This window comes from Gopherus evgoodei, unplaced genomic scaffold (genome assembly GCF_007399415.2).
Source record: "Gopherus evgoodei ecotype Sinaloan lineage unplaced genomic scaffold, rGopEvg1_v1.p scaffold_85_arrow_ctg1, whole genome shotgun sequence".
NCBI lineage: Eukaryota > Metazoa > Chordata > Testudines > Testudinidae > Gopherus > Gopherus evgoodei.
In genome coordinates, this window is record NW_022060106.1 from 175,230 (window position 1) to 183,778 (window position 8,549).

The window sequence follows — 8,549 nt, forward strand, 5'->3', positions numbered from 1 at the left end:
TTAAGAGACACAGAAAACAATCTTTATTGCCATATACTTTCACTGTTTCTTTGCTTTAAACCCTAGGAATGTACCTGGTGGACAATCAAAGGAGTTGCTCCATTCCTATGGACCCCAATTAGAATACAACATATGTATTTTATACTAATAACATTTTATCAAAGTATTAATGAAATGTTAACTTGCTAACTTGAGACCACGGGTGGAGGCATTATGTGACCTGTTAACCATTGGCTAATGTGCTTATCTTGTCTTGCTACAAAACTTATCCTGGGGTGTGGAACTGCCTATCCCATCACTTTCCCCCGCCTGTGGAAAATGTATATATTCTATTGTATTCAATTAATTTGCAGTGTCTCTGAGCATAATAAGCAAGGGGCACTCCGCCAGTGCTATGTGTAATAGACTCCTATGCTTGCCCTCTACACAGTGTGGATTTATGTCCTTCAGAGAACAAAGAAAGAGCTGGAGGCCAGGTGAGCAGGTTGCCTGGGAAACAGAACAAAGGAGGGACAAAGGACCTGGCTGAGTTGGGCTGTTGGAAGCAAGGAGTCTGCTGGTTTGGGGACTCGACGGGAGAGCCCAGAGTCTGAGTTCTGGGTCTGCCCAAGATGGACGTTGCTGAATCTTCCTGCCTCCTGTGCTAACACAGAACTTTCCCAGGCTGGATTCCAGACCACTACTAAACCTTCTGTTTTACAACGCTGGCTGAGAGTCACTGGTGATTGCGGAAGTTGGGGGTGCATGACTCCCCTTCGGGGTGAGGGGTGTAAGGCTTTCCCAGGTGTCCTGCTAAGGTGACTCACTACAGGAAGCTCCTGGTGTGGAACAGGGGTGCTGAAAAGTCCAAGGTCAGTCCTAGGAGGGCTGAGGGCAAGGAGGCTTCCCCTAGTGAGAGCGTCCCCTGGGGGGTGTCACACTGATGACGACTCTGCCTGGGTTTGGCTCAGAGCTGTTCCAGAGCATGGAGCATGTGTCCACCCGCCATGATCTGACCTGCAGGCTCCACTCTGGCAAAGCTCCCTGTCCCTGGGCTTTAGCATCACTAGCCCCTGCTTAGTGACTAGGGGTCAGTTTAGGGCAGTGGTCCCCAATATGTGGAGCATGACTCCTAGGGAGGCACAGAGGAATGTTCATGGGGGCACCTCAGGGCCCGAGCCAGCCCCCATGGAGGGCAGGGAGGGAGCACCACTCAGTCCCACTCTGTCCCAGCTCTTCATCCACCCTATCCTCAACCTAAGCCCCTGGCCCAGCTGTGACCCCCTTACCTGTTTCTGCACCCCTCTCCCCAGCAAGCAACAGCCCCACTCCCAGCCCTGGTTCTCGACCGTGGTTTCCGAGGGGCCGCAGACACGGATAAAAAGGCACAATGTGAAAAGTTTGGGGACCACTGGTTTAGGGTGACATCCTGAGTTGCTTCTATGCAGTTGAATAAAAGGTATTCTTCACTCACCTACCCCTCCATCAGGATGGACTAGGTATGTTCTGCTGCCCTTCACTCATACAGGAAGGAGAGTAACATTTCATTCCACTCAATCCTATAGTGAATTGTAACCCAACACCACCAAAACTGGTCATATTGGGAAAGTGGCCCCATCATGCTGCATATCTAGGCAGAGTAGGTGTGTCTGTGCAAACACGGTCTGTTCCTGAAGTCTTTCCCCAGCTCATCTCTAGATGTGAGGGGGGAGCTCATTCAGATCCAGCTTCTGCTTAGTATTTAAAAACTCCTCAGTGTCCCTATCACTGCCAGCCTTAGATTGCTCCTCCTGTCCCTGTTCTAGCAGCTCAGATGAGGTGACTGCGTGGTTAAGGTGATAGACTGCTAATCCATTGTGCTCTGCCTGCATGGGTTCAAATCCCATCCTCATTGGATGTATTTAATCTTCACCCCTCCTTTATAGACAACCGTCTCTCCCTTTGGTACAATGACAGATCAAACAATGTTGCTTCTTGCAAACAAAAACCTTCCCAGAAACTCCAGTCCCCCCTTGCTTTAAATAAAATGTCTAAATCCCACATTTCTAAAAAAAAAAATTCTCTAGTCTTGTATTTCTTAGTTTTTATCTCAAAAGGTAACAGACTCATAATCTCCCCCAAACACTCTGGGACCTGCCCAAATAATTAAAATACCCTCATCCTGAGCAAGGCCACAACAGTGAACCAGAGCTAGTGTCTAGGCCAAGCTATTCTGAAGGGGGCAACTCAAACATCTTCTCCCTACTTCCCTTGGCAAAGTCTGACTGAGAAAACAAAATTCCCCAAACTGAAAATTTTCTGCTGAAAAACCAGTAGTAGTTTGGGGACTTTGATTTGAATGTATTATTATTCTCTTCTGATTTCTGAATTATTTCAGTGAAGTGTTTGTCCACCAGATCCGTTTACAGGTGTTGAGTTGTGGGGGAAAGAGGCCAACTCATGATGTCTCTACCCTTCTTTCATAGTTTCTTCCAACTTGCTAGGAAGTACCTTTACTAGGATGTGAGTCAAGCAGTGTCCATTGTCGCTGTGCTATCTCGGAGAAGTCTGCATTGTACACGGTTCCTGGGATAGTCCTTGGGAATGTGGATCCCTTTAATGGGCCAGCAGCGAGTCTGGCTTCTCCATTGTCACACCTGACAGGCTGGTGGTGGGCATTTCCCAACCTCATAACATATTTCAGTAACTCACACAGAACAAAACTTCATAACTTCCCAACCAATGCTACACATACAGTCCAACATATTAAGGTTCAACAAACCAAGACTTTTGAAATGATACCTCACCAGGCAGACTTTGTACAAACCATGCCATCATTATATGAGTGGTGAATATGGGGCTTCCAGGTGGTGCTTTGAGCACAGCATGCCACACCTGGGCTGACATTGCAATGGAGATGTACCCGTAGAGTCCATCTCTTCTGGGATAAAGATGGCAGCATGGCTGTTCTGTGTCATCTGACTTGGGCTTATGGAGTTAAAGCTGTGGGGCTAAAAACTGTGGTGCAGATATTTGTGTTCACATTGAAGCCTGGGTTTGGAAACCCTCACTCCTCGTGGCGTCTCTGAGGTTGGGCTCAAGTCCATATGTCTGCACTGTAATTTTATAGTCTTGCAGTCCAAGCCCCATAAGCCTGAGTCAGCTGGCCGGGTTTTGAGACAGGTGCCTTGGGTGTGTTAATCGCAGTGTAGACATGACATTAGGCTACGTCTCTAGTGCAATGAAACACCCACGACTGGCCTGTGTCAGATTAATCAGGATCATGCAGCTTGGGCTGTAGTAAAGTTGCAGTGTCCGTGTCTCAGCTCAGGCTCAGTCCCCTGCTCTAGGAGCCCAGAAGGTTGAGAGGGAGTTTAGCGAGTGGAAATGGTAAAACCGCAGTGAAGTATTACCCTGGACTCATGGCATTTCTCCATTGGTCTGTCTGCTTTGGGGCAGGGACAATAACACGTCCTGCTGCATTCGTTATTTCAAAGGGCGGTTTAGGATTTTCATTCTCAAACACGGTGCACAAAGCAGGTCTCAACCCTCGGCATAAACTAAACAAGCTGCCCACTGATTCTGGCAGCCACAAAAAGCATTTAGTGTGAGAGCTCAGACCTGCCCCTGTCCCAGAGGGAGGGGGTCGTCTGCGAGGGGACTGGACTACTGACCTATCAGCTCCTAACTGCCAAACTTTCAGTAACTCTATTATCAGTGCCTGTGAGTGTAATTTAAACCATAAAAACAGCCACACTGGGCTAGACCAAAGGTCCATCTAGCTCTGAATCTTGTCCTCTGACAGTAACCAATAGCAGGTGTCCCAAAAAGCTACTCTACAAGGCACCCCTGGGAGTTGAACCCAGAATCTCCTGTTTACAAAACAGGTGCTTTAACCAGCTAAGCCACGTTGCCTACTGATGGGTACTTGGTTGTCATAGTTTTTGTTCCTATGGCAACTGAGTTAGATTATTAGGGGCTAGCCCAGCCAGTTTTGGCCCGTTAGGCGAGCTCTGTGTCTGTAAATAAATGGCAGTTTTGTTAGCTGTCTGCTCTCTGGCCTCAAGTGATTTCTTCCTAAACCGGCTGCCCCCAGGGATATAACAAGTGGCTATGAGGATGGGATTCGGGTGCTGCTCCAGCAACAGAAGGAAGTAGAAGTCAAGGTACAGAACAAACAAACAAACAAACTGCTTGTTTGCACTGACTGTGAAAGTGAAACTAAAAATCATGGCTACTCTGAGAGGACCACTGGAACCTTTTGATGAGAATATAGAGCAGTGGCCTGCGTATACTGAGTGTTTTGAGCTTTTTGTTATTGCAATCCGTGGCCCCACAAAGTCACGGGACCTCCTGGTCAACCTCCTCCTCGCCCTGGCTAAACTGGCCATCTACGCAACCAGGGAGAGGGGGTTGGCCGATGGGGACTCTGGTGACTGTGGGGCTTGTTTCCGATCCTTGGTCCGTTCACGTATCCGGGCGGAGTTCCTCTGGGCGACGTCCACTGGCTCCCTTGACGCCTTTGAGGAGCAGTGGGCACTGTCCGGGGTTCTCTGCTGGTGTCCCCATTAGGCTCCCTTCTTATGATCCTTTGACCGCATTCCTGCCCCTGTTCTTTTATTAGTTCTCCCTCAGAATCAGTGGGTTTCTGAGGTCCTGTAGATCCTCCCCTTCGGCTGTGCAGGGGGGATCCTTTAGCATTGGGCAGGCTTCCGCCAGCCCAGTTCCCAGAAACCCAATAGGTACAGGAAGCGCTCTGTGTCCTCGGGCTGTCCTGCCGGCTGGAGCTCTCCCCCTTCTCTGGCTACTCTGCTGGCTGGAGCTCCTTCTCCCTTCCTGGGCTGCTGCTGCTGGCAGGAGTGCTCCTTCCCTGGACTACTACTGCTGCTGCTGCTGCTGAGCGAGGGGTGGGGGGGCCTTGCTGGTCAGCCCCCACTCCCCCACTTCTGGAGGGAGAAGCCAGGACCCCAGTACTACCAGTACAGCTACAACCTGTGGGGGGGGAGGCCTTCCTGCCTGGCCACCAGGGTTGCTGAAACTGCTGCTGTGCTGCTGGAGCTGTGTTTGTCCTGGAGAGCTGCTGGAGCCTGGAGGAAGAAGAGGACTGAGAAGACCACCAGCTGCTGGGGGAGCGCACAGGACTCTGGAGACCACTGTGGGGGGGGCCATCGAGGACTGAGTAATTCTCGAACTGTGCACCCCACAAATTCTGTTTAGCTATGGGTCTAATAATTCAGCTCTACAATTTCACCCCATGTGCCTGGTGTTGAAGTTAGCCTTAGTGGCCTGTAATTGCCAGCTGCATCTCTGGAGCCTTTTTTATACACTGCTCCAGCCAGGGACTAAAGGCAGCCCCAGACTTTCCCTTTCTCCCTTCTGGGAGTTCAAGTTCAAGTTCTACAAGGAGCTAAAGAAGCCTCAACCCTGCATCTGAATTCATGTCACATTTCTCACTACCCGACACAAACAAATGTCATTTCAATCCCAGGTGAGTCCACTTCAGTCATTCCTCAGCCCCATTCCTTCACCCTCCTGCCTTAGCTTAGGGCATTCCGCCACCGTGGGCATTTCATGTCCCTCCTCAGTTTCACATACAGACACAATTTCTTTTGCCGTTCAACGAACAGCAAAACCTTTCTGTGTCTCTAGTCTGAGCCAGGGCATTCAATTCCATTGAAACCTTCTCTCCTGCAATGGCAACGGTCAGACAGAGGGGACGTGGCCACCTTCAGCCCTGAGAGTGAGATATTCACTCTCCTCTTTCTTCAAGCTGCTGCTGTTAGTCCATAAAACATGTACCATGGAATAAAAAGCTGAGTTTACTCCAGGGTGAGGAAAGAAAGGAGCCACCAACTCCCCCAAAATCTCTGTGCCCCAGAGAGAACCTGCCCCTGCTATTGGAATCACTGATGTGCTTCAGCTACAGTGGGGAAAATATCTGCTCTCACGGGGGTATAGCTCAGTGGTAGAGTGTTTGACTGCAGATCAAGGGGTCCTTGCTTCAAATCCAAGTGCCCTCTAATAAGCCTCTTATTTTTTTATTTTTATTTTTGAAAAAAGGGAAAACATTTTCATTTCTATTATCCATTGTGTTCAGGAGCTCCACTATACGGGGATGCTTGAAATGAATGTCAAAACTCAACATTTCACTGTCCAAATGCATAAAAACCTAGCAAACCTGTCCATCAGCTGAAATCAGTTCCAATCCTCTAAGTGTCTGCTTTATGTTTTCATCCATTAAACAAAGGGATCATATGAATGTACATTTGCAGATCCCTCTTCTCCAGGGCTGTGCTGTGCAGAAGAACAAGAACCACGTTCAGTTGGGGTTCAGGAGTCTGATGAGCAAAGGCAACTTGGTGTGGGATAAAGTCACCGGCACTTTGGCTCCTTCACATTCAACCAGCAGCTGGGCCCCAGGACAAGGCATGAGAAGACGACAGTGGCTATGAGCAGGAAAATAGCCCCCAAGAAGCTGGCTAAAGCTGTCAAGATCCTCAGGAAGGTCACCATGCCCATGTCTAGCATGTACTGACTGCAGCGGGGACCAAAAAGGCAGAGAAAAGCCCACAAAAGTTCTAAGCTGCCAAGCCCCAGAAGGTGATCAAAATCCTACCTAAAATCAAGACAGGATAAGGCTAATGTCATCTCCAAAGCCAGGGCTAAGAAGGTAACACTGAGAAAGAAGTGAAGAGATTTCCATTGGGATGACTCCTGCTCCCCTAATGGCTCTTTTATGAATCACCATAGACCACCCAAAGAGATCAAAGTCCTGCAGGACAAACAGCCTCATGGATGGTATAATGAAGTAGTGGCAGAGGGGGAAGTGTTTCTCTTCCAGATGGGAAGTGCTGTGTTTCGTGTAACACCTGCCAGGTGAGTGGTGCACTGACAGGGCAGCTGCCCATAGCTCCCACAGGAGCTCATTCTCCTCGGTCTGCTTCTGCTGTTATCTCAGAGCCAGCACTAGCGGGAGTGTGTCCCTGTCATTTCACCAGCTCTAGAACAGGCTCTGTCTGCATCCCAGCTCCGATTAATCCCACTTTTTAATGTATTCCTACTGCGATACTCTCCCACTTCTCTGCCTCATTCTAACATTCCCATCAGAGACTGACTATGGGGAGGAACGGACTAATTTGTTTGACATTCGGTAAGTTGCCATAGTATGTGACTGAAACCTCTGCTGGAGGTGGGCAGGAGCCTGTTACACACACAAAATAGCTAAGCTTTACCAAACTACCTGCTACACATTCAAATCTTCCTGTACACACACAATAGAAATTGGGGCACTGAGAAATGGCAACTTGCCTTTAACACAGATCACTGTTTTCTGTACTTCCAGAGGCATTGAAATAGAAGCATATTACCTTTCAACAGCTGCTATTTCATGTTCAGCAGCAAAGCCTGTCAATTTACCACCCATAGAGCTGATTGTTTCTAACTGCAGGGTTAGCCAGACCATTCAGTAACATTATCGCTCTGTTTACAAAGCCTTTGGTTAGTGACGAATCATGAGACTTATCCCTTCCTGCTGTAATTCCACTGACTCCAGTGTTCTCTTTCCCCAGTTCTGGTTCCAAGAAAAGAAACAAATTAAAACAAGCTTCAGAACTAACATGCTGTGGGAAAGTGGAAATGTTGATAGCTCAAATTATTCAGTTTCTTCTGTGTCTTGTGTATGTCTATCTGCTTCATGTGTGTGACCGGTGGGGCTTTTTGTTTGCTCCAGGCAGGTTCAACCCTGTCAGATTTGTCTGTGGGGAGGGGCCAGAGAAAACAGACACCCTGGCCTTCCAGGTTGGGGTTAGGCAAAGGAATAACAACCCTGTCCCATAAAAAACAAAATATGTTACAGAAACAGTGGTAGGAACAGTGCTAGAGAAACTGGTTAATAATCACAATGCCCAGGCTTGAAGCAATCGGAAATACAGAATTCAAAAAGCAAAGCTCAGGGGAGATTTGGGGTTTATTCTCTGAGCTTAGCCATGTGCTATAGCACAGGGAGCACTTTTGGAAGTCTCTCACCCCACAACTGGGGAAAGGAAAAGGATTCTTAGGTTTTAGCATGGATTGAAGGAGGACAGTGATGGGGAATAATGGACTCTTTCTGACTTACCCTAACTATGTCTGTTGTTATAGAGGAGGAAATGACTTTTTTCCCTATCCCTGCCCTCTTCCTGCTCTTTGTTATAGTTCAATATATTTTAAGTGCTGAAAATAATAATGAAAATATCTGCTCTCCAGCACAACCTGAAGCAACATCAGAACAACTAGGAATGAAACAATTTGTTCCCCAAAGGAGAACTAGATGACAAAGAATTGCTTTGAAATGGGGGAACAGGATAACCGTGATGCTCAGGGTTAGTTTAGACTAGGAAAAGTGATGGAGTTTAGGTCAGGTCAAGGGGAAAGCTAATGCCAACCACTGCACCTGGGCTGCATCTGCACTACAACTTTTTACATTAAGATCACTAACCTGAGCAGCCAACGCCATGTACAGTCCTAGTGGATGGAAGGCACAGGTAGTTTTTGCCTCAGTGTACCTTGCTGGGATCAAACCTCTCTCCCCAACTTGGAACTCATGAACATTC

At 48.1% G+C, this 8,549-nt stretch overlaps 2 non-coding genes across 2 annotated transcripts; one reads left to right on the top strand and one right to left on the bottom strand.

Annotated features, from left to right (window-relative positions):
* Positions 1–3,799: 3,799 nt before the first annotated feature.
* TRNAT-UGU lies at positions 3,800–3,873 on the bottom strand. Its single transcript has one exon. It is a non-coding gene; the product is annotated as a tRNA-Thr (tRNA).
* Positions 3,874–5,906: 2,033 nt separating this feature from the next.
* Positions 5,907–5,978, top strand: TRNAC-GCA. The gene has a single exon. It is a non-coding gene; the product is annotated as a tRNA-Cys (tRNA).
* The last annotated feature ends 2,571 nt before the right edge of the window (positions 5,979–8,549 follow it).